The 27,666-nt window shown below is 40.4% G+C and overlaps 1 protein-coding gene across 8 annotated transcripts in view; it reads right to left on the reverse strand.

Moving 5' to 3' along the window:
- Nucleotides 1–27,666, reverse strand: part of LOC149783493 (perforin-like protein 1) — an 80,173-nt gene that overhangs the window by 39,671 nt on the left and 12,836 nt on the right. Inside the window, exons 1-4 of one of the 8 annotated variants that reach the window (XR_016413609.1) lie at nt 10,378–10,546; nt 7,234–7,377; nt 4,405–4,741; nt 239–379 (exon numbers count right to left, since the gene is read on the reverse strand). The gene's annotated coding sequence lies outside the window, so the exon portion shown is untranslated. Of the gene's footprint in view, nt 1–238; nt 383–4,404; nt 4,742–7,233; nt 7,378–8,405; nt 8,504–9,094; nt 9,266–10,377; nt 10,550–27,666 lie in introns of those variants that run through there. The other 7 variants (XR_016413608.1, XR_016413607.1, XM_089931742.1 and 4 more) reach the window with 7 other exon arrangements.

Raw genomic sequence — 27,666 nt, forward strand, 5'->3', positions numbered from 1 at the left:
ATATTAGGCTGGATGTTTCCAGAGGAAAGAGATCTCAAATTGTTTCGAATCATATAAGGAAAATGATGAGCTCTTTTTCATCACCAGCTCCAAAAAGTCGGTTCACCTCCTATTTAAAGTTCATGAGAATCCGATAAAATAAGACTCTTTATTTAACCACAAGCATTGAAATCAGCCTCTAGTTGAGGAAATTTATTTTATTTTAATTAATATATCATGTAATTTTGTATTAATTTACCTTCAGAGTGAGTCGTTGTTACAAAGCATGACCACGCAGACGACGGGCAGTCTACTTGATTCACCGGAGTCTTCAAGCAGCTAGAATCACCATTTCCGGAAGGAACGTTGTAACTACAGCGGTAGCACCGTAATGCTGACACTGCTGAAGGACAGGTAAACCATATACGTGGGATTTCCACAGACTGTATACGTATTTCATTAAATTTTCACACAGAATAATAAATTGTTATGCACCCAGCTTTCCAAACATTAGGATAGATTTTGGACGTTATGTTAATTATTTTCATTGATAGCGCGCACTGTAGTAAAGCACTAATGATTAAGGGAAATTAAAAATGTTAGCAAATTTTGTAAATGTTGGTGCGACCACAGTTCTCCCGGCGCATAAGCGGAGTTAGTAAAGATACAAATGGATTTTCTTGCCCGGACGTAAAAATTGCATTGTTTTTCATGTGTTGGTATATAGCAATTATGTACACCATCACTGTGTGCATTTAAATTGTAATACGCCAACGCTGTATAAATGAATAAAATACACTATTAACAAAAACTGACGATAAATGTTAAGTTGCAAGACATAATTTAAACAGAACGATAACGAGAAAATATATTCACATTTATCGGTCAATCGATATATTGTTACGAGTCTAGGTCTTAAAATATGGAACGGAAAGGCAGTGAATCCAACAATATTAGTTCAATCAACAAATAGTCTGTTTCTCTAAGTTATAAAGTGAAAATTTAAGAACACGTACAGTACTGTGAAGTAAATCCAAAATAATCCTAAGTGTCTTATCACATGTCCAAAAGTAGAGAATTTTCTGAATGAATCCCAATAATCTTGAAAGTCCTGATGTACCACAATGAAATAGTGAATTAGTCCTAAAATGTCAATGAGCACTTTGTAATCCCAGCGAATAATTTAAATAAATATGTCGTCTATAATTATATCTGAACATAACTATTCACTCTTCTCATAGATTTCTAAAAACGGATTTGAAACAGAGATTACGGTAAACATGTTTTTCAAACCTATATACATACACACGTCTCTTGACCTGCGACGAAATAGATTTTCTGAAAAACTCATGGCACATGTACCTAACTCTTAAGCAAGGTTAGGTCTTGAACTCAAAGTTTACTAAACATCTTGTTTACCACGTATAGTCAGGACACAAATCAGGTAGGCAAAACATGGCAAACATAAGTTACACAATATAAATCTAAATATTGTAGCAATATATGCAAATCTTTAATGCCCTCATGTCACTAGAAACGAAGTAACTAGTAACTATACAATTTGCTGCGACTTTGACCGAAGTGAGCAAGAACAAAACGCATTCATTCCTGAAACTGAAAGTGACTCCCAATCCTGCTGCAAGATTAATATTGTAGTTAATAACATTTACACAACAATACACTTCTACACACAAGAAGACTCTTGTATAGATGCAAAACACTCATGGGAAACTTCAGAGAATATAGGAATATAACTAATACCCGCTCTATTAGTTGTAGCATCCCCACCCCCCACCCCCCTCTATCTCTATCTCTCGTAAACACACCATTATTTGATATTCCGTATGAATAATTTGAGACGCGTTGAAAAATCGACATTTTCTTGTTAGAGGTGAATTGGAGAATCACGCCTCTTAATATAACCGTCTTGATCACGTAAGCATGCGGATAATATAATAATTAAAAATGTACGATTCTCTCTCGTAAACACGCCATTTTTGACCTTCCGTATTAATACTTTGAGTATAGCATCAACATTAACAGTTTTATCTTGCAGGTGACTTTGGAGAATCACATCCCTGAATATAAATATTGATCATGTTAGCATGCGGTCTGCGTAATAATTGAAAATGTATGCCTGTATATAAATATTGTGTTATGTAAACCCATTAAAGGTATTCTTGATATACATAAATGATACTGTATATGACCTACATTTCAACTTAAGTTTACTTGCAGATGCTATAAGTCTCTTTCTAATAGTAGATGATACCATCATAACCGCTTATAACCTCAGAGCTGACTAGGAGAAAATTTCTCAGTGGGCAAATAATTCGCTGATGTCTTACAACCATTCCAAAAATTAAATCCCTGCCAAAGTTTAGGAAAGTTAATTAACCCTTCCATTCAGCATATGCTCAAAGATTATTAAGGACGTTGATGCACACAGCGATCTTGGAAGTTTTCTCTCCAGTGACTGGTTATGTCACAAATAAATATATTAAATAATGGAAAAGGCATAGCCAAGAATTAATGTAATGAGTGGACTCATATTCCAATATTAGACGAAAATTTGAGAAATTATATCTACGCCTTGTATACAACCCATTCTGGAATATGGTAAAATGTGTTTGAACAAATACACTTTGTTCGAGAAAAGAGAACTCAAATAAACTAAAGCAATTAAATTGTGCTGGTGCAACAACTACAAATGTGCCACACAAAGAAAGAGGATTGAAAAGTCTTGAATTGAAACGATTAACTTGTACTTTTTATATAAAACGAAATCGGTTCAAGTCCAACGTACATCGCATATCTGATTCCTCCAGTGATAAAACTTGCTATGACTAGCATAATGTAAATAATTTCCAGGCTGTAACATGTCTTTGTTATTTCGTCCTTGATCCATTTGAGAATAGAATACGCTGGTGATTAAGATTCATAACGTAGACTTCATTAACATCTTCAAAAGCAAATTAAATGCTCACAATACATATGAGCCTATATACTTTAAGAAAGAAATTTCAAATTTGTCATGCCCGACTTAAAGCAGTCAATATGATACGCACATTTTTGACACCATTCAATTTACATTATCAAAGTCGTGCAGTAATTTACGATACTGAACACCTTGATATTGCAAGCAAGTCCACGACAAGTGTGCCTAAAACAGTACAGTTGATTAGGAACTACATTATAAACAAGGCATTTTTGAAAGTATAGTTGATAATGTTAATGATAGCGGATTTGTTAGCTGAGTCAGACACGAAATTGTCAAGCAAGCCCGCTATTGAACGTGATATTCGCAATGTCAGCAACAAACGTGAGAGACACAGTATCTGAAAATAGCATTCAGTTCATTGAAACAGTTATTTAGGAGAAATATTAATATAATTTCGCACATAGAATAGTTCAGACTGACCAATGTTCTCTGCGGTCTATAAAAAATATATCATATGAAAGCATATCGAGGCCACGAGCTATTGCATATCTATCTGAGTCTATCAGGGTCATACCATTTTACATGCCTGTCAAATTACTAGAATATACTTACATTGAAGCAACTTTAATTTCCTCAAAATATACTTTCTTGGATCTGCAAATACGAATGACTTGTCTGCAAAACCTGATACACACCAATACTACTGGAATTTCTAGTACATTTCCAGCTGAAATCACAGTCTCCTTATTGCACTGAATGGACCCAATAATCCAGTCCACCATAATCAGAAAAGAACATAATTTAGTTGAACAAAAAGAAAATCCATTCCAGACCAAATTAAAAGGTGGTTGCAATGTACGTTCATTCAAACATGTCTCTAAATTTCAATTTTAAGTACACCAAAACGGCAATTCTTTTTTGAAACTACTGTCGAGCGCGCAAAGAAGTTCAAAGGTTGCTGGGCGGTACTTACTGTGAAGTAAAATTGTTATTGTGTATTGATGAATCTGCGGTTGTGTATTCTTTAATGCAGCATAAATTCAATTACTTTGTTTCTTTATAGCATCTGGTATAATTAAAGTCTCAAGTAGAATATGAAAATGGATATATAATAATATGGTTCTTACATTTGTATGGGAAAATATAAACTCGTTTTCTCAGATGACTACTATACCCCCAAACGTCGTGTAGTTTTATTTTAAACAGTAATTGTCCATATTGTCCCATACAAATACACTAACTTATAAATAGTTATTCAAAAGCATATATTGAGATAACTCTTTGTACATGTAAATGCTTAGAAAGCACAAAATATTTCCTTTTATTTTCCCTTCAACGCCTAGAACACGACACCGAACTGTTTGATGTGGTAAGTAAAAACAAATTCTGTGTAGTGAATAAACGTTTACGTGTGAAGTAAACATTCGAATTTTCGATGCCATTCATAAATATATTGAAAAGCTAAACAGATGTATTAAGCTCACATGTTGCAGTCACACATGCACTTCCGCGGGTCATGCAAGGCTGTAAGCGGCAATTTCTCTTCTTTTTTTTTAAAGATATTTTGAAACCTCCACAGCAATTCGCTCTAGAATGTAGCACTGTTCACTTTTAGTATCTCTTTCTGTTTTGGTTTATTCTTTTCTTTTATCCATTTTTTTGCAATTTACTAGACAATGTTTGACACATTTGAACTGACATTTTCTGCTTAAAACTTCTTTATTTTCTTTAACCATGTCTTTCATTTTCTCCCTCGCTGATCATCCTCCTGCTTTATATACCCTGGCTCAGTGCTAATGTTTCATCAAGAGACTCTTCATTCTGAATATGAAATAATTTCCTTACCTTGTCATAAAAAAACATAAATCATACCATATATTCATATATACTTACATTGTTAGTTTCGTAAAAATTGAAAAGCATTTTAAGTCACTGATTTCCTTCTAAAACTTTACTTTCTATGTTGTAGCTCTTAAAAGCTCCAAGTACAACTTTGTGAATTAATATATGTTTAACCTTACGTCAAAGCTACACGCTATAGACTGGAATCTTAATAATTAGACATTTCCTATGTACTAGAAAACCTGACACACATCGATTTACTCGATCAGGAGAATTTGCTGTTTATTTATTACCAAATGCGACCTTAATGGAAATAGCCAAACGGGAGTCGGCAAAGAAGCCGATACATACGAGATTGTGATGTCATTAAATAACGTATTTAAAGCATGTTTATATTTTCATTAAGCACGGTTGACTACCTCTCTGGTATCTGTTTTCTTCTCCTTTAAGAAGTTTCGGTTATGTTAATGTCGAGCACCGACTCCGTAAACCTTTTGTACCTAATCAGGAAACAAGTCAAAGAAACTTCGCACTTAACAACTGTAACAATGGTGATTCACAGTACAAGGCTCCTCTTTAAATGTAACGCGGAAGCCAGTCTTAGAATGTACTGAGGTCGCACATACCTTAAAGTGAATATTTTCTCACGTGAATGTAAACGTAATTGCATCGTTAACCATTAATCGTACTGAAGTCGAATTTCTCACATATAACACAATCATCATACTGAATAATTAGGAGGTACAAGATAAAGTTTGCCAAAATATATATACTTTATACTGACGTGTGTGTGTGTGTGTGTGTGTGAGTGTGTGTGTGTGTGTGTGTGTGTGAGAGAGAGAGAGAGAGAGAGAGAGAGAGAGAGAGAGAGAGAGAGAGTCTATTACATGAAAAATTGCTTTAAAATAATTTTGGATCAATTTCTTGGGATATATCTTCTGTCAAAATCTTTTAAAACAACCTTAGAAATATCATAATCATCCGGGTACCCTGGGTCGTCACTTAAAACACAAGCCCCAAGCAAGGACCATCGAATCGCGAAATTCATCTAATCAATCAAAATGACAAGCATGGTATGGTTTGCTATCGAAATGTGCCAATTCAGTACATTTTAGTGCGGACATAATTATATAGTTGAGCAGAACAGGAACAAAGTTAGGGAAAATAAAGTTTCTGCTTCCCTCCCATAGCAAAATTTTAACAACAAGTACGCACTAACATATATGGATTTTATTTACTCATTTAGCAATGAAACAATCCTCTTTGTATTTGGTTTCTCAAAGGCGCACATAATCGAAAATTTCAACATAGCTGATTCTAAAAAATGTCTTCCCTAATTCGAGGAGTCCGAGACAAAATAGTCAGTCTTTGTTTATTTACTTCTAGTTGTTGTCCTTATTGGCATGAGAGAGAAACCAAATTCATTTTTACCATAAACAAAAATTATTCATAAACGTTGAACCTAGGTTGAAACGCAATAGGAAACGTACTTGTAGGAAATTAAACTGAAGTGTTATAGAATAGAAGCTTATTATGATTATAATTTATATGCGATGTAATAAAGATACTAAATTTAATATCGCAAAAAGAGGTGACTATTCTTCTCATATCACTGTTTACAAATAGTGAAATGTTAATTTATTTAATGTTCGAAAAATATTCAGCAGCATATCGCAGACTATACACGTCTATGAAAGGGAACAGTTGAAACGAATGAATTCCTTACATTGCCCGAATGGAAAAATAATCACTAATGAATATAGCTAATTGTAGGGCAATACAGACTAATTACGGGTAATTAGTATTCATACTGAAAACCACACTGTAATAGTTGTAGCAGTGGATTTAGTATCGTCTGCTGAAGCATAAAGTGAAGAGTACCGATCCGGTGGCCTTAGTGGTTAGAGCGACAGCCTCGGATGCGGGATGTTGCGGGTTTAAATCCCGGCCTAGTCATACCAAAGACTTGTAAAATGGTACCAGCATATGCCTCGCTAGGCGCTTGGTGCTCATGACTGGTCTGCCTGGTGCCAGGATAATGTGACAGGGTGGGATATGATGCTACATGTCTACGGCAAAATGCCCCAGTGCTAGACATCACTATAAGCTGCCACACTGCAGACACTGTAGCGATGTATCTGGCAAATTCTTAAAGCCTGGTTAAAAATCCAAATCACAATCACACACACAAAGTGAAGACACTGACTGGAAATATTAAAATGATTACGAATTCCACGTTCATCTTTGACACTTGCAGCTCATTTATCCATGTATTTCGCTGATTTTTCAAATTGCAGAACCATCATCATATGGTTACCTGATACCTGATATAACCTTTCCATCATAATAATATCGTCAAAAACTGGATGTAGCGCATGTGACTAATTAGGAACAAGGAAATAGTAACCATTGAAAAATTATACACTTGTGTCACAATCCGTACGCAGTTAAAACAATCCAAAGAATCTTACCTTTATATTCAACTACGCAATGTATGATCATCCAGAGAAACCCACAAGAAAGTAACCCCGACACCATGTCTTCTTTTGCGTTAGCTGTCGAAGGTTGGAGTTCTGGTTGAGCTGGATATTATGTGTTTTAAATTAGCTGCCTACCTGGAGAAAATGAAAGACAAATATAAAATATGAGGCTACCCAGAGAGAGAGAGAGAGAGAGAGAGAGAGAGAGAGAAATGATTTATAGTACATACCGATTATATTGGTACATTTATTGATCTTCAATGGCCATTGATTGTTGTCCTAAAGTGTCTTACCAATATAGTTTAAGCAAAAGGTATTCCTTCCTGATTATTCAATGTTCTGTCCTAAGTTGCCATTGTAGTCTTTCAGAAAAAAAAATTATCGACTACTCTGGACTTTTACAATCGCGGTCTAAACTATATCATATCAAGAGACATTGCTATTGTGCATATCTGGATGTTCATAAAAGAGTATTTTTAATTTCAATGCCAGATTTAAAATATCAGCATAAACGAAATTTCTCCAGAACGAAAACCAAATCAATACAATCATCATATTATCCACTGAATATAGAGAGCTTAAGGTCTAAAGACCCTGAATCTCAAACAAAATTGAAGCAATTGGATAATGTTGAGTTCTACTTGACATCACAGTGAATGATAAAATTACTGGGAGAGGGAGAAAGCTGTGCACACTGGCACACATACCTTTATATTAATATATAAATCTGGTTTTATCTTATTCTGGAGACCGGATTGGTATTAAAGCAAACATCAATATATGTTTAAACATCATCTTGATAATAAATGTATCAAACAAATGTACACGTGCCGCATACAAATTTATGTTCTGCTGCTTTTATATATTTTCTTTCATAAACTCAGTCATCATCATAAGCAATATTGTCATCGAAATATTACTTAAAGTAAGCTTTTTACTCGTCCGATAAATGCCTGTACTCTCCCTTAGCTTTCATTTAAGATGCAATCTTCCATACCATTAAAATGCAATTGAAAACAAAGGATTAAAATTTGCTAATCACAACCTTTGATTTAAAATGAATATTGTTTAAGATACGATTGCAAATAAAACATGATTCATATCCCAAAATAACTGTAGACAACCTTGTTTTTTCGTTCTTTCGATCTGAATTTTGAATGTACCTTCAACATTTTTGTTTTCCTTAAAGAATTTTCTTTTCTTCAGGGAAATAAGATATTTCCTGCAGGTTGCTTATCATGGACCATTTTATTTCTTTATCTTAATAGGTACTGCACGCTTATAGGATTTATGGCATTATGCCAACAGTTTTCCAAAAAGCAATATAAGTATATACATGCTCCCTTGGCATAAGAACTTATAATGATCATCAAATATATTGAAATGATTCAATTTTAACACTTCAACTTGCAAATAAGCCCAAGTAATAATTAAGAAATAATTGTAGGTTTAATATTATGACCTTGAATTTTAACATGTTCCACTCTGTCATCAGGGGATTTCGAGACCTCTGGAAATGGGGAATATGCATAAAACAGGATTGGAATACTTGTGCATTTTAATGCGTATTCACAATTTAGAAAAGCGGAATAATAATTTTAATTATATCAAACGTTTTTTGGCGTAGGCGATCTACCATCACCACACACACACACACACACACACACACACACATTCCTCCAAATGAACCAGTCATGATTACATACTTTCCTGGAAATAACCATTACTTCCCTTATACGCACAGTGTCTCTCTCACGCTCAAACATACAGACACACAAATTGTTTCCGTCAGTAAAGTAGAGAAAATTTAGATGGAGTGGGAGAGAAATAAGAATTTGAACTGTAGGAATACCTTGATTTTCATATTACACCAAGTAACGTATGTCTTTGTGATGGCATGATTACACTTCCATGTGAGTTATCTGCAATGTTACACTATACCAACGATACAACGCTTTTTAGGATAACAAAATCAGTGAACAACACATTAAGGCTGAACAAATTAAGACACGTAGTTGGCAGAGGAAAGTCCTTTGGACGTGCTCATAAAGACTGTCATGTGATTTTCATATACCCAGTGTATGTGCAACTATTCATTCGGAACGTGTCAGGCTGTAGTCAATCAATACCGTTGTAAATATATTATCAGATTACTAGGCGTGAATATTATCGAATAAAGAGAGAAACACAAAACTAAACCGTACGTGTATCATTCAAGCCAAACCATAATAGCTTCTCACATTTACTCAGAATAACACAAACTGCTTTTATTGCCAGAAAATGGTAGGTTTTAGGTTAAAAATGCTTTGCTATCGAAGTGTTAGTATTAAGCAATTCAATATATAAATAGTGTTGGTATAAAAGAACAGAGATACCAAGGTGTATTAATCAGCACAATTTAATGGTTTCATCAGTAGGTCGATGCTACACCAAAAGACGAATTTCAACGTATTGATGATCAATTAAGCTGGAGAAGATTTATGCATGTTCACTCTTGAATTTAGATTCAATAAATGAATTAAACTCGTTCCACAATGGCAATAAAGTCATCTACGTATAATTGTCCTGGGTGTTTATGTGACCCTGTCTGTATTTTGTCACTTCCAATACGTGGTGTGTATAATATGGAGAGAGAGAGAGAGAGAGAGAGAGAAATAGAGATGTGTGTGAGCTATATGTGAACCTCGATATTTGCCATATAACAAGTAACTTCGCCTTAAAAAATAACATACCAGAAAATTCGTCGTTGTGATGGAGCATGTGACATCCATTTTGGCTCTTTCTTGACTATTTCACAATACCAATTACATAATGTTGTAATACCAGACAACGTTGTCTGGTATTACCTTGTCTAGGTATCATACATACTTGAATACAATTAATGTTTTATTTTGTTTACAACTGTATAAGTACGTGTATAGTTGCACCTCCATTTTTACAACTCACGAAAACCGACAAACAAACAAGGACAGAACCAGAGAGATCTGACGATAGACAATATATTTCATCGTCTGTAACAATGATTAGTCAAAATGAATAATAAAAGTGCTTGTCACTAACATTGATTTACACAGAAAAAACAAGAATTTAAAAATAATATTGAACAAATTATCATAAATTAATCATGATTCTTACCTACGATAAATTGAAAGACGACAGTTCGCTTTTATGTTGGTTTCTGTCTGAATCTGGATCATATACTTCGATGTTTTCACTAACTGGAGTCAAAAACTACATGGTCTAAAGTGAAATTCTTACACATACTTGCATAGGTGTTTTCCGTCATACATTTTTGTTTCTAAAATTGGCTTTGAACTATTCCGGGAAATACGACATGGTTTATATGGAAGGGTTTCTTTCGTTTACCTTTGTATGAATGATATCATGCCAGCATAATTTCTAAATATATTTAGATATGTGCATGATCAGTAGGAAAATTAGTGAAACTGAAAGTGAAACATACCTACCTACCTACCTGCCTCCTGCCTGCCTACATACAGACAGACAGACAGACAAACATACAGACAAACAGACATACGGCCAGCCAGACAGACAAACATACGTAGGACGTCTCTCTGTCCTTCCATCCTTCCGTCCATCCATCTATTTCTATTAAAAAGAAAATGTTATTTGTTCTGCAATCCATCTAGGTAAGATCAATTTTTATCTATATATCTATCTATCTATTTATCTATCTATCTATTTGTCTGTCTGTCTTTCTGTCTGGGGGTGGGTGGGTGGATGGGTGGGTCGGTCTGTCGGTCTCTCTGTCCGTCCATCCTTGCGTCCATACATCTACTTCTATAAAATATAAAATGTTATTTGTTCTGCAATCCATTGGTATCTATATATCTATCTATCTATCTATCTATCTATCTATCTATCTATCTATCTATCTATATAACTGTCTATCTATATGTCTGTCTGTCTTTCTGTCTGTCGGTGGGTGGGTGGGTCGGTCCGTCGGTCGGTCTGTCTATCTATCGATTTTTATGAATATGTGTGTGCATATATATATATATGCGGAAATAATACATTCGCAATTGTCTGCAGTTATTGCAATAGCCACAGAAAAACAGTTTGTAATGGGCACTGTGCATGGATGTTGAGACATAAGTCAACTTATGATCTTTTGCATCATTCATTTATACAGTTACTCTCCACATGCACGTCTTTAATACACGACTGGATAAGTTAAAACAATGAATGGCCTCATAGGTACTGTAAGTTGAATTTCAGATATCCTAAAGTATGCAAATATAATACGATGTCAGAAACGTCGTATGGGTGTATACAGATGCGCCAAGGTGAGTTTGTCCCAGCTTGATAACAAGCGATGGATACTCCCCATGGGTATCACCACTTACGCATCTGGTCATCGTGCATACGTGAACCAACTTACGATTTATACTGGCTAACGTGTCAAAGCAAATACTGATGCTTGGAACTACTTCCAATTCCTCTGTTACTCGTCTGGGAGGCTTTGATGCAGCAGATGACGGCCCCAATTGATAATTTGTTGGTTGTGTCGGAGTATAAATCCGTTTTGAAATCATAAATGCATTGACGGACCTTACCGAGCTAAGAGCACGACGTTGTCCACCTTCTGACACTCCAGGTACCTACAGATACTGAACAAACTTGGTTAAGAGCACAGCAAGAGATCTGAGAACTTCTCTACCAGGATCTATTTGTAATAATCGGGATCATGTGAGTAGTCGGCGTGCATAAATGCTTTCGAATGCATCTGCGGAACTTGCAGAATATTTTGACGCCAATGGTTCAGCTTCTTTGTATCTGTTTACAACAATGGCTATGGTTAGCGCGTACCAGTACCAACAAACAAAAAAAAAATAGCCAAACGTGCAACAAAGGCCACAGTTTAACAAGTGGCAGTGGTTACCGAAACAGAAGAAACACCGGGTCCAGTTCGTAAGATAGCTAAGCGCAACAAGGCTATCAAAAGGCCAACAAAATCAACTGCAGAGGTTATTACACGCTCGAAAGAGATGGTGCTGAAGAATAAAAAAAAGAGGACGTCGGAGAACCTAAATAGGGAGCCATCAAAGAATTACTTCCACCGCCCCGATGCCAGTCATTGATGCATGCACCGAAACAAAATTTTAACTTAGAAGGTCTGCAGTGAATCAACAAAGTCCCCTTCCGTGCAAGTCTTAAATTCCCACCAACTGGAAATATTTTGTGATTAAAGAACCATCATAGAAAATATAAAAGGTATACAGGGAATTTACTGGGAGTATAATAGCCTCTAGCAGGGTGTTTGATTCTAATAATAAAGTACTTGCTTTGATGAAAGCTGGATAAAAGTAACGAAGAAGCTCAAGATATGCAATATTTAATTAGAGTCCTGCATGGGACATCCAGTCTATGAATCTGAGAGAGAATATTCATATCAACCAAGTTGTGAAACTACCATCGAAGAATATTTGGATCAACCAGTATTTACTCCTGGAATTGTGGCTGGAAAATGTTCTGATCAGGCAGTGGCACCTCAGCCAAAACGTGTTCTTCCATCGGTAAAAGTTAGAGGTAAAACACTCTCAAAAACAACAGAAGACCAACCTGCACCAGTAGTTAAGTGGGGCACTAGAGCCTCAATGGGAATTAGCATTACAGAGACCCCTGGGTCACCATAGCCTCAATGGAAATTTAACATGGAGAAAAATCGTGGGTCAATATAGCCTCAAGGGGAATTTAACATGGGAAATAGTCTTGGGCCACTATAGCCTCAAGGGGAATTGAATATGGGAAAAAAGTCTTGGGCCACTATAGCCTCAAGGGAATTGAACATGGGATTTTTTTTTTTTTTAAATTTTGTTAAATTTAAATTTAAATTTAAAAAAGGGGTAGGCAATGGAAAGGCTATCTCTTTTCGAGAAATATGGCTGGCCCTGAAAAGGGCCTTTGGGTTTTTCTTCTTCTTCTTTTAACTTCTTAACTTCTTCCACCATCCTCTTATTTTGTCCATCATTCCTTTCTTCTTCTTCTTTTCTGTTTCCGGCAACCAGTCCGGGTGGCCCATGGCCCGGAACTTCTATTGGATTTTCATCCAGTTTGCGTTCAGTTTTTCTAGTTCATCCTTTTATTTTCTATTTTCTTCTTCTTTTCTTTCCTTTGACCACTTTTCTTTTATTATCTTGACTTGTTCTCTCATCACTTTCCTCATCATCTCCTCTGCTTTCATCATTTGGTTTAAACCCCATTTCACATAGGACCACTCAGTCCACTCCAAAATATCTTTTAAAAAACACCTCACTTCAATAGCATAATCAAGGGCCTCTTTAAGTTTACCTACTTTCACATAGTCAAGTTTTATGAAGCCTCTTAACTTTTTAACTTCCTCTTCAATCATGTCCACAATCAGATCCCTGGCAAGTTTTAGACTCGTCACTTGACTTTTGACAAAGTCCTTAGTAACTTCATGCATCCACTCCTTCTCTAGCCTTTCCACCACATAGGCTGCATCTGTCATCCAGTACCAACTATCCTTTAGCTCATTAAATAGTTCAATACTCATTTTCTTGGGTTCTTCCGTAGAATGGTTCCAACGACAAACTTGGTGGGTTCTTATAGTGAAAGCGCGGACGTGATGGAAAACATCCCCTAAAAAACATAAAATTGATCTTACCTAGATCATGACCAAACAACGCGCGGACGTGAAGGAAAACATCCCCTACTTTCTCATTTCATATAATAAAACCCAAACTATACTCTCCACATACGCTAAGAAACAATAAACAAAATCCATAATCTACTATCCACACAATCGTACGTGAGCGGTTACAAAACACAAACTATACTCTCCACATACGCTAAGAAACAATAAACAAAATCCATAATCTACTATCCACACAATCGTACGTGAGCAGTTACAAACACAAACACACAAACACATACCCTCGCACTATGAAAAAAGAGTTAGTGTTTATAATCACACTACTCTACCTACACACACACACACACACACACACACACACACACACACACACACACACACATTGGCAAATCGATAGTTATTTCTTTTCTAGAGTATTGGGTAGCCCTTAAAAGGGCTGGTTTTTTTAACTCCAGATGCACCTATCTAATGGTTGCACCTTCCTGGCCTGGCGCCACACACGCATCTTCTTCCCCAGTCTCCTTTCACCTTTCTTCTGGGGAGCGCAGAGGGAGGATGATTCGCTTCAACACCCCAATCCTCTGTCTCGGGAATATTGTACGACATCCTCTCTTCTAGTTTCTTTTCCTCCTCTTCCCTCTGTCTTCTCTCCTCCTCTTCGTTCTTCATTCTTTCCTCTTCTACTATAGCCTCCGCGGCCAGTTCATTTAACAGGCGCCTGACATATTCCAGATGTATCTGGAGTTCAAGAAGTTTGCTTATTCTGCTATTCATTCTTGTGTTGATCAATCAACAAGGGTAGCTAGACTGCCCAGCGAGTTTCAATTTATAGTGAAAGCGCGGACGTGATGGAAAACATCCCCCTAAAAACATAAAATTGATCTTACCTAGATCATAACCAAAAAAAAACAACAACGCGCGGACCTAAAAGAAACACTCACTCACTTTTTTATGCTACCCATCACTATTTTAAAAATTTTTTATAAATCACTTCTATAGACTATCCACATACACAAAGCAATCCAATCTAACCCCAAATTTACACCTCAAACACCAAAAAAAAAAGACATCATTTTAATCTACTATCCATACCAACTTACTTAACCACTTACAAACACAAACACACAAACACATACCCTCACATTTTTTTAAAAAAGAGTTAGTGTTTATATTCACACTACTCTACCTACACACATTGGCAAATGGATTGTTATTTCTTTTCTAGAGTATTGGGTAGCCCTGAAAAGGGCTGGTTTTTTTTGTTTGCTATGGCATTCTTCTTTTAGTTTCTAAGAATGCGATGTCCTCTGAGGATAGACTTTCTGGCGATAGGTCTGCTTCTTCGAAAAGAGAAGAAGAACTCTTTGGTGTCGATACGACAATCGACAAAGCCTCTGTCAGCTTCAGGTTGCTGCTGCTGTTGTTGTTGTTGCTGCTGTTGCTGCTGTCTCTGAAGTCTGTACTTCTCTGTCCATTCTTCTTTTTCCCTGTTCATTTCTTCTCTGAAGAGCTCTTCTATCAGGTCTTCAGTGATTTTTAACATTCTCACATTCTCTATTTCTTCTGGCTTCGGTATCAGACTGTGTCTGACCTATGCAAATTCACGTAGGCTTCGTTGAGCTTAGCTAGTTTGGAGTACATCTTCGTAGGAGGATGAGTCGACAATGGATGGTTAGACTGGAAACAACCCCGGTTCTTAAAGTCAAAGCGCGGACGTGAAGGAAAACATCCCCCACACGGTTTTTGAGTCGCAACGTTTAGTGAGTGTCATGAGAGGGATAGTAAGAAATGAAAGAGCATCAATCCAACATTCTTATAGCTAAACAAAAGACAAAGGAATTTTTTTCAAAACACAACATTTTTTATTCAAAATCACTTAACACTAAACAACAACAACTCTAACATTTTTTAACAATAATCCAACACTAAAAGTTTCTCCACTAGGTAAAGAGGGATAACAGTCTTCCATGGTTTCTAGTAATCTAGGATGACTTCTCTCAAACTGTTGATTTCTGTGGTATTATCGAATTCTGCATACAGGATGACGTTCACCGTTTCATCAGGGTCTCGGTCTTTAAACTGAATTTCCACACGAATCTGGCCGGATTTTATAGGGTGGAAATGTCCCTCGTCGCTGCCTTGGTCTGGAGTGAAATCAAAAGCCCACAAAGCGTAGCCTCCTGCATAATCCTCGTACGTAATACCGTGACTGGTATTGGTTCCTAACTGTCCGGTGGCTTCGTACAGGGACAAGCACGATCTAAAGTAATTCTTCTTGGTAAAGTCAGGTTCGAAAGGTCGGGTACACAAGGTCTTGCCATCGCGACTGACTTCGATTTTGGACACGCCAAAGTATTGAAAGTAGAAAGGATTTTTTTCGGCAGCTCCGTTGAAGGCTGTATTCTCGACGATACCAACGATCAAACGTTTGGGTAACTGTCCTTGGAACAGATGATCTTCGATCATGGATCGCTGTCCCTTGGGAATGGTGAAGGTTTTCACTTCCACGCGTCGTATGGGATACTTGGCGGTCGTTCTACTCAACGTCTGACTGATGTCGTTTCCCACTTTAGGTAACACTTCCACACGGCGTACGTATAGTCTGGCTTCTAGGATTTTGGTTTTGTAACCGTCACTATCAGCCAATAAATGGAAAGCGGTACTGCTACGATTCAGTCTCAGGCGGACATCCACCCCGTTCAGTAAATACTTTTCTTGCAACCACATGTCCAAATGCAAACGATCCATCAGTTCTAAACTTGTGTCGGCTCCCGTGATTCTCTTTCTTCGTTCTAGAAATCCATCATTGTTGTCTTTCTTTTCATCAGTTTCCAATATTTCAAACTTGGTAGGTTCGTCAGCTTCCCATACCACACAGGCATTGAGATGAGTGTTCTTGGCATCTATTCCGTACGTCAAGAGATTTTCCAGGTAGGCACGATAAGGGTAAGTATCCATGCTGCTACTGACCAGTTTGTTATTCAAGTACAAGTCCACTCCACTGAACAAGGAATGCATGAAATTGTTGACGGGAGCTACTGCTTCATCGTCTATAGCACCTCCAGTCTTATCTAGAATTTTGACTTTCAGGTACAAGTAACTGCTATTCAGATCGATGTAATCTTCGGGCTGTCCTTTGATTTCAAACTCGATGGGAGCGGAATCCGTCAGTGAGGAGACGGGGTGAAATTCCACCCACTGGGATTCTTGCATGGTCATCATGGTAGGGGGCATGGCAAACAGATCCAGTTCCGACTTGGAACAAGCGCAAGACTCTCGGTGCATCATTTTTTTTGTTCTTTCTCAATAATCGAAAACGTCTAAGTCTCGAACGGTTCTTCTTTTCTTGGCCTTTCTCGCTTGAAGTCTGGTGAAAGGGTGTTTTCTTCGTCGTCTCTTTCTGCCTTGTCCTTGCTGAATGCCTGACTCGGTAGCGTGCAGGGCATTTATGGGTGTGTCTTGTCGGCCCAAAATGTCTTTACCCGTTTGCAGCAAGACATTTTTGCCTGCCCTCATGAAGGCTTCTTTAGGGTTTTGTTTGTCGATGATGACATTTTGGAGAAATTCTTTGCCTTGCGTCAGTGCCGCATCTTTCAAGGCGTGCAATCCGCGTGTCACCATCGGTTTCAACACTGGGGCCACCGAACGAAAGGCCGATTTTAACATGTCTCCTAAACCGTGTCCTCGCTGTCGAGCAACCCCTCGGTACACTGGATACATGACTTACTTCCGAGTCGTGAGAGAACCGTTTTCGAAAATGGAGTTTCACCGTGACTTTTCCTTTGGTGAATGGAATATTTTGTCCCAAATCTCCTTTTATAGCAATGTTGACCGTGTCCAAATACGACTTGCTGACCGGCAAATAGTGAGGATGGACAAATTCGCGGTGGACATGGTAAGTGTTTCCACCTTCCTCGTCAGCGTTCGTGACAAAATCTACTTTGAAAGGAATGACACGCAGTAACGGTACGGAGGTGTGTCCCACCACGTTGTACTCCACCACATCGGAATACACAAACATCAAATTCAGTCCTTGGTTCAGTTCTACCGGGGCACGAAATAAATTGCTAAAAGACTCGTTGTCGTAAACGATGGGTAATTCGTTTTTCTTGATCATGGTCTTTCTCATGTCCATGTCTCCGCCCAACATGTCATAGAATTCAGGACAAAATAAAATGGACAGGATTTTACTCCGTTCAAATTTCATCAAGAAGCGACGAGCTGCTTTGTGGTACTCCATGGTGACATTTTTGTTGACATGCTCCAAAGCTTTCAGAAACACGACATTAAACCTGGAGGTTATGGTGCTGACCAAATGTTGACCACTAAAATAATAGCCTGGGGGAATGAACAAGTGATAGGTGGTGTACTTTTGTGTACGGGTTTTCTTGTCATATTTGACATTGCTATCCATCCACTGTTGCATTTGCTCGTCATGAACTTCCACATCAAAAAAATTTTGATTGGGAAGGACATTGAGGACTTGGGTCGGGTGAATCATTTCTACTAAAGCCACTTCCCAATGGGCTTCGTGATCTAAGGGGATGGCTTGAGGTAATTTGGCCGTGTAACAGCACAACGTGTTCTTGGGAAACACCTCCATGGAACTGTCACTGGGTAAAGTTAAGTAAAATTGATTTTGGTGACTCATAATTCCAGAGTTCTGTGGCTGTCCGAGGGGTTAGTGGACGTCAGAGGCGTGTCTCCGCCCAAAATGGGGTTCTGGTTGTGATTGAAGTGGTGACTGGCACTGGCACTGGACTCAAGGTTCCCGGGGTTCCCGTTCGAGGTGAATTTCAGGGAGGGATTAGGAAGCAGGTAACCGATGCAACTGCTCAATAAAATGGTCCACAATTGTTTGTCTCCTTGTTGCAAACTCAAATTGGCGATGGCTGTCCCGATGACACAATACACCACGAAGACTTGGCAGAAAAAGACGATTTGCGTTTTAGGCACACGTTCTCCACACCACACCCACAGAAGAACTGGGTGAAGGAGGAGTGGTCAACGTAGCTGCGTCTGCTGTGTGAAAGGGCATGATGGTCACTTCTTTTTATAGTCGATGACTTGCGAAGCGTCGATCCAAGAATCAAAAGTGGGTGGATATCCTTTCCAACGTACTTTGACTTCTTTGACACGTCGTTTGCCCACTTTACGGGTTCTGCGTTCGAGAATGCTTTCGATGTCGTACACGTCGTCTTTTTTTTGGGTGACACGTTGTAACTCGGGCAAATAAAACGTTCCTTTGAGCACTTCTCCGTTCATGTCTTCCAATTTATAGACGGCAGGATGACGGCCATGCACTCGTCCAGTGACGCGAAACAATTCGGTCGTCCAGTTAGGTAAGTAACCTTTGTCGAAAGTGCGTTTGGTTTTGCCAATGCGCACCCAGTCTCCTACGGCCAACTCTCCACTTTTCTTGGGGACAGCCCTCGTCGGGGACGTACCAAACAGGCGCTCAAACACCAACACTTCGTTGTCGGGAGTCACGTCTTGCGGGGCACGTCCGATGCTTCGATGGTAAGATTGGTTGTACGCTTGCACCAGGTGCGGTAAGATGTCGATGTACTTCAGAGTGTGGTGATGCGTAAAATATTTCCACATGCGTTCTTTCAAAGTGCGTTGAAAACGTTCCACGATGCTGGCTTTGGTTTCGGGATTCTCGGTGGTAAAAAAAATGAATGTCACGTTTCTTTAATTCTTTTTGGAAAGCTTGGTTCAGAAATTCGGTGCCTTTGTCCGTTTGCCATCGAAGAGGGTGACGACCGCTTTGTTTCAACACCCGTTGCAGGGCTCGCACTAACTCGCTGCTGGATTTGGAAGTCAAGGGCACGACCCAGGCAAATTTGGAAAAGACGTCGATGACACAAAACAAATATTTGTAGCCACGATTGTAGCTGGCCAAATGAGAGACATCGGCTAAATCGGCTTGCCATTGATGATCGATGCCTTCCACTCGGGTGCGACTTCTGGCAAACTTGCGTCGAATGGGTTTGTGTAAAGTGTAGGTAGCTTGTTCTTGTAACCATCGTTGCACTTGAGGTAAACGGAGACTTTTCAGTCGCGTTTTGGCAGCACGATACAATTTTTGAACTCCTGCGTAACCTGCAGGATGGGAGGGATCGTAGTAAATGCTGGCTAAGACTTTTTCCATTTTTTTGTGTTGGTTGGTGTGTTAATAAGACATCCACTCTTGGAGGATGCTACTCTTTTTCTCTTGGGGTATTTTCTTGGATTGCAATGCTTTGCGTGTGCGGCCAGCAATAGGTGTCGAAGAGGAGAAGGATGTCTGAGCGGGGGATATCGGTTCTTGTTTCACTTCTGTCTTCACTTCTGTCTTCACTTTCTTTTTCTCTTGTGAGAAAGAAGGGGTGGCCATCATCTTTTTAATCCATCCAATTCTGGAGGTAGGTGGTGTTGTTAACTTGCGTACTTTTTCTGGTGGAGTTTAAAACCCTTCCTCTACTTCTCCTTTTTCTGTCTTGGTCACGGGTACTGGTGGTACTGGTACTGGTACTGGTGATGGTGCTGGACTTTTCATCAAGGTCTTAAAATCTTTCAGAGTGGGTAGAGCTGTTTCGTCTAAAGCTTTCTGGTGAAAGAGTTGCAGTCGTTGCAAGAGTTGACCGTACTTTTGCGATTTTTCTGTTTCGGACAAATCTTGGCGATCCATCAAGGACTGAAATTCGTGTTGTAACTGGGGCATCTCGCTCACATTGGGATTGGGAGGTAAATGCGGGGTGCGTTGTTCTTGCCACCGATGGTATTCCATCCATCGTTTGTAAGGCACTAAAGCTAGTTTTCGACCTTCCATGGGGTTGTCAGGGGTCGATTCTGAGATCTTGGAACTTCCGAGGCCTTTTTATCTTGCTCCCACCAGTCCTCCCAACATGGTTCCCAAGACTCCTTTCAGTATGGGGCCTAACAAGAGAGGTAAAATACCTCCACGTTGCACTAACATCTTCTTTTTTTGACGAATGGGAATTTTCTTTTGAACCATTTGGCGAAGAACGTGACGATGTTTGCCTAAGCATTGTTTCTGGTGTTTGGACAAAGGGATCGTGCCTTTCAAAGCGTTCAAACAACATTCGCACACGGTATCGATGACCTCTTTGGAGGCTGTTTGAATGAGTTTTTTCGTAGGGGTGGAGAAGCTTTGGACAGGACAGACAACATGTCCCCATGTTTGGCTAAACGTGGTGGCAGTCCTTTCCTTTTCTTTCCTTGGGGTTTTCTGGAGGGTGACATCTTTGAGTCTTCAGGAGCACCAAAAAACACTGATACCCGACTTGGTCACAGGCCTTTTTTATATTGGAACGCGTCGCCACTGATTGTCTTCACGTCGTATTAGTTTGAGGACAGGCATGACACGTCGTGCAGGGGTACGTAACGGACTAAATCGAGCCAATTCTTGCTTGGACAAATCCAGTAAACTTTGTAACATGCCCGATCTTTCTTGAACTTTGATTTTGGGAGAAGGTACTTTGTGAGCAGCAGCCACTGCCACTAAATTGGAAGGTCCTGCCACTGGGGAAGTTCTTTTGGGGGTCATCAACGGAGAAGTTCTTGGTGTGATCAACGTCTCCAAGTACTCTTCAGTTCTGGGTGTCATTAACGGAGAAGTGGACAAACGTGAGGCTGCCGGAGACGCAGTCACCGCCGTGGCAGGTCGTGGTTTGCGAGTGTAAGGTTGCGTCCTGGCCGAAGTGCCTCTCTTGCGACTAGTTTTCTGTGGACTTTTCTTTTTCTGGGGACTTTTTCTCTGTTTCTTTTTCTGGGGGCTTCTTTTCTTTTTCCGGGGTGGTGTCTGGTCAGAGGAGGGTCCTGCCACTGGAGAAGTTCTCCTTGGGGACCTGGTCTTTTTCTTCTTGGGGCTTCGTTGGACTTTTGTCTTGGGTATAACTTTGGGGGCATTAGGACCCCATCTTAAGAGTGAGCGAATGATGACCCCTCCTAGAGTACCGCTCCCTCCAGGTTTCAAAATGATTTGTTTTTTGGTTTGAGTGTCGATGCGGGGATCGGCCAGTTGGACCAAAGCGACTTTGTTTCGATCAAAAAAGCGTTTGGTTTGATGAGGAATCTGAATGATTCCTTGGAGTAATTGACGTGCCGTCACCGTGAACCATCGTAAGACTTCTTTGAGACTAGCTTCTAAGACACGAGCTCGTGTTTGTGGATCTTTTTCTCGACTGATGCCATACAAGGCACGAATCAATTTGACGGGAAGATGCGACTGAAGGGACGTCATGTTCACACTGTGTGAGACAGACGAAAAAGGGTCTGAGGTTTTTATAGATTTTTTTATGGGGAATGAAATGAAGTCGAGGACGGAGACGTGTACAGGACAGGCAATACGTCTTGGCACCAGTGGTGAAACAAGTGGGCACGAAATCGCAAATCCTCGGGAGTCGTAGGTTTCAAATCGACGAGTAAATAGGCGTGTGGCGTTTGAGTGGCATCGTCGTACGCCTGAGTCAGCCAAGGCGTTCCTAACTGTTTGGCTAAGACTTGCACTTGCGATTTATCTCGAGGGCTTTTAAACAAGACCACGTAATGCGCATTGAGACTGATGGTGCGATGGGCTTTACTTTGTTGAAACAAATTTTGGGTGATGTAAACGACACTGGCATTACGGTGATGCCCTTTGCGCGTGAACCACAGTTTAATTTCTTCTTCGTCTTCTCCTAACATGTCGAAAATGACCAAATGGGTTTGACGGGAGTCAGAGACGATGCCGTCGTCTTCTTTAGGAATGCCTTCCACAAACACGATGGAATCGCCTTGACTTTCTCGCAAGAGGTTGTACGCCGATTGCCACTCTTTGTAACACCACACGATCCGTTGAGGTGGCCGATCGATCAAATGATGTTTATGTTCGATCAAACGTTTGACGAATTCGGTTTTGCCTGAACCGCTAGGTCCAGCAATGAGCATGTTAAAGGGATGGCGAAGATACAAAGCCTCCCAACTGGCATGATCTAAGTGTTCGTCGATGACTTTGACAGTAGAGGAAGAGGGAGCAGGGACAGCAGAGGTAGCCATTGTGTGAGAAATGTCACTTGTGACACGAAAAAACAAACAAGACAAGAGTTTATATACTTTTTCAGAACACGTTTATTGAATGTTTTTTTTCAAACATGAATACGAAAGACAAAAATACATAAAAGCCAAAGGCTTAAGTACAAGAATAAAAGGCACATGATAACCATGAACGTGGAATAAACACAAGCGTCTGTACAACATGTTTTGGGTAAAGTTCTAACCAGTTCTATAGTAGGGGGTAAGGTCACACAAGTGTCCTCCCGAAAGGGTCTTTCAGGCCTGTCCACGACAGTCCCGTCCTGGGTGACGGGTTCTTCTAGCACCGACACTAACACGGGTTGAAAAGTAACTTTTTTCCTTGAATAACTCTCGTGCATACTGGGCCACCTCTTGGGTCCAAGCCAAACCAATCTGGTTTCTTCTTCGTCAACACATGGTAAGTTACTTCAATGAACAATGAACTATCTATCTTGCCTAGGGTTTCTTTATATATACAGACCAATACCGACGTGACCGTACGGCAACGTAAAGTGATTGGGAAGTCGCACTCGCTTCTGGTATACAATTTGATAGACTTTTTCCAAGGGTCGACTGACGATGTGGTGAGTGGGTAAACGTACGATCTTGTTCGGTTGATAGGTGGTCACTTTAAAGTTTCCATCCTCTCCCGATTGCAATTCTTCTTTCAATACCCCAAAGTTGACCACTCGACTGGTACGATGATTCAGAGTCAGTCCTTTCACTTTGCACGTCGTGTGCACTTCTCCTTGTTTGTCCCGGTATTCGTAGCCGTAATTTTTGGGACCGCCACTGACGAAACTTGGAATCTTGTCGTCGGGATGATCGTCTGTCCAGGCTCCTAAACGGTCTCCTTCGATGTAAGGGTGATGTTGAATCGGGTGATGGATGTAAATGCAACTGTCCGTGTCAAAGTACAGGACACGTTCCCCTAACAGTTCTAAAGCTTCGTACAATTTTAAGCGAGCATGGGCTGTCACGTAAGCCGCAATGATCACATTTCCAAAAGGGTCGTCTTGTACAAAGTCCCGATCTTCTTCGTAATTGACCAAGATCAAATCCTCTCGAACGACGTCCTCGTGTTTCATGTATTTGGTTTTGTCGTGAATCATCTGGAAGTAGCGGGAAGGTTCTGTCAAATATTCCGTCTTGGGTAAACACGGTCGTTGTGCCATTTTACCCCACAAGCAATTTAACATCACTTTGGCAAACGATCGCCTGCCTTCGTTTTTCTCGATGTGGTCTAAAGAGATGCCTTCTTGTTCGTAGTATTTCTCTTTGAATTGTATTTGGTCTTCGGGAGTGTGACACCAGGAAGGATAGCCGCTGGCTTCTTGTTTCAGTTTCAAAAAGACATCCACGTAGTCGGCGAAAATGCCTTTCTGAGTAGGGTCACCCTTCTGGTACTGTTGTGTCTTGGGAAAGTGGCAAATTTCGTACACTTCTAAGAGTTGGTATCCCATGTCCAGAGCTTTGAACAATTCCACGCTGACCCAGGTTCCCGTCAAGGCACGTTCTTCCTGGCTGTGATGGCAAGGTTGGTCCTGGTTGCACGTTTCAGCACAAGTACGGCACAAGGGAAACATCAGTTTGCCTTGACAATGGTGAGGTAAGACGGGATGGTATAGGTTCGTGGGAGGCAAAACTTTACACTTGATCAAGCCTTCGTATTGTCGAATGTTTTTCAGGTCGATGTGTTCCGTCAGCAATTGCGGGTGCCCTACGGGAAAGCGACAATATTTGCACACGTAGGGATACAGCGAACACACATCCAAGTATTTGATTTCTTCTCCTTTCTCTTCGTCGGCTTGGTGCAGCAAACAGGTGGCATTGGTCCTTCCTCCGTACAAACTATCCCTCGGGTTCAACGGGTCCATGAACTGGTAACTTTCCACGAGGCGTTTAAACTCGGGATCGGTTTTCATACGGTGATCGTACTCGTGTTCCCACATTTCCACCACTTGGTATCCTTGCTATTCTAACTTTAGGCGCCGCTGACAAGTGTCCTGGTACAAGTCTTCCATGGTTCGTTGTAAAAACTGATTTTTAGTGCTACGGTCAGGGTAACAGATGGGACATCCGTGAAATAAGCAACCGTTAAACTCGTACACGATCTTGGGGTTTTCTAAGTCCCAGCCATCGACCGAATACGTTCCGATGGTCTTTTCACCCCCTCCGTTGCGGGCATGCTGAATCCACTTGTCTTCCTTGTCGCACAAGTAATGTAACCAGCGTAGGGCTTTGACCGAGTATTGACGCTTGACATAGTGGGTCGTTTGAGGGCTGATGACAGCTACGGTGTTTTCAGGCATAAATCGTTGGCGGTACACTAAGGAACACGCTTTGCCAATGGTGCAAGCTTCTTTCAAAGGATCGACCCCTTCGTGTTCCATGAACAGTTCTCGAAATTTTCCACAGCAACGTCGTAAAATGTCCACGTCGGAACGACAATACTTTAACATTTCTTCCTGAAAGTCGAAGGGGTCAGAGGCATGAGCCTGGTACCAAGCGTAGAAAGCTTCTCGTTGTTCGGTACGCATGTTGTCGGGGTCGTAATAGTGAGCCTCAGGCAAATGGGATGGAACGGCGTGTTGATTGGCTTCCGTATTGAAAAAGTGTGGAAAGTACCCTTTAGCCATTTCTGTCATTCCAAACGTTTTAGGCATTCGACTCAAAGGCATGGCCAAGTAACTCATCGAATCTTTAAACTGCACTTGTCCCACTTGCATGAAAATGATTTTGGCTCCGTTCAAAATCACTTTAGGACGTTCGGTGCCATGTTCCGTATAGTACCTCAAAAGAAACTGTCCATCGTATCCGGAGAAATTGTGAGCCATCACCGTGGCATGACGATGACAATCTCCGTAACGTTCGATGTCCTCTTGGCTCCACGTCTTCTCGATGGGGTCTAAGACCCATTGTGCAAAATCGGCTAACGTGTTTGGTCCCCGAAAGATTTTTTCACGCCCTCCGGGAATCTTGCTGCAGTGAGGGCAATGACTGAAGATATGTTCTTGAATGCACTTCTCGCACGCTCGATGAGCCACGCAGAAATTAGGAATGTGAATGCCAGTCTCTTGCATGCATTCGAAATCGAAAAAGATGAAATTGCCTTTATTCTTGTGACCGTCCTCTTTCTCTGGTGGGGGTTGGTATTTTTGCACGTAGCATTGGTGTTCCAAGTCCACGATGCGGTGACAAATGTGACATTTTTTCTTTCCTCGACATACGTGTGCCTTGGCATTATTGGTAAGTATGCCTTGTCTACAGGTAGGGCACAATTTCAGGAGTTGACAAGCACATTTCTTCTGTGGACCTTGTGTTTTCAAATGTTGTTGGTAACAGGTAGGACTGACAAACGTGCGCAGACAAGTTGAACAAGGCACTGGTTCTTCGCTCAGACAGGGTGGAGAGGCCAAACATGCTGGACATTTCATTCCACAATGCTTGTGTTGCTCTCGATTATTATAACCATAGTCACATTTCTCACAATAATAAACATATCCCAGGAATCCGTTGATGGTGGTAATGGTATCGAAATGGTCATCGTGATAATAAACATGAATGTATTTTCCGTCCTTAAAATCTTGGCCTCGAAACAACAGAGGCCCGCGCACTTCTTGAGGGTGCACTTTCAAGGGGTATCGTGGAGCTAGGGCATCTTGCAATTTGTGCATCTCAGGAATGCCACAGGGTGTGTCTTTGGACAGTCCGGCTTGTTGCAACAGGAGTTCTGCTTCGTTTCGTTGTTTGGCTCGGTCCGATTGTCGAATAGTTTTCCAGGCTCTTTTCCATTCTGCCGTGTCGTTCTTGTTGGCATAGGTTCGTCCCACCACGATGGCTCGAGCTAAACACATCTGGTCTTGAGGATTGTGAATTTGGACAAGGCTAAACTTAATGCTGCGAAGCTCGTTCACCAATAACATATTTTTGCGTCCAGTCCCTTGAGGAAGAGAGACGTGAGCCATTTTCAGTGTGGCTTTACCATCGGTGATGTCAAACTGGTCATTAGATTGTTGTACGTGTTGAATCTTGTCCATGATTTTGGAAGGGGTTAGTTCTGCGGGTCTGCTAAACTCGATCCAAACAGGGGATTTCAAACCGTCGTGATCTATAGATAGTGTCAAGCGATCGTCTTCTTTGGGTTGACATTGTCGCTTGAGTGCGGTGAGCAAAGAATCCCACATCTCGGTGATAAACTCTTCTGCTTTCTCCAAGGGTACGTCAGCCTTGAAATCTTTAAACTTCACCGTGTAGGTGTAAGCCGTGGTTCTAAATTTTCTAGAGGAGCGCTTTTCCGTCTCTCGAATGGAATAGTATTTTTCAGGGTTGACTAAGGGTGACGAACTTGGTTTAGAGGTTTCAAATTCTGGTTCACTCATGTCCACTTCAAAATCACTGGCATGAATTTGTGCCATGATTTCAGCTCTGGTACGAGGCGATAGATCACGTTTCTGCCTCTTACTTTCTTCTTCTTCTTTCTTCTCGAATGAATGGGATCGTTTCATCTTGAGTGCAAAACGTCAAATGACTCAAGTGTAAACACCATAGACTAATTTATAGTCATGGCAGACCAGCGTATATAAAAGGGTGTGTGTCTTGTTCTTTCACTATTCATTTCACTCTCAAACCGAGCACAACGATGGAAGAGACTACCCAGATGGAACGTTTCGTCAGAGCTTTGCGAGGGGTCATTAGAAAATTCTCTTCAGACCAGCCGACGGACT

Source organism: Sinohyriopsis cumingii, chromosome 14 (assembly GCF_028554795.1).
Source record: "Sinohyriopsis cumingii isolate HCF-2022 chromosome 14, ASM2855479v2, whole genome shotgun sequence".
Classification (NCBI taxonomy): domain Eukaryota; kingdom Metazoa; phylum Mollusca; class Bivalvia; order Unionida; family Unionidae; genus Sinohyriopsis; species Sinohyriopsis cumingii.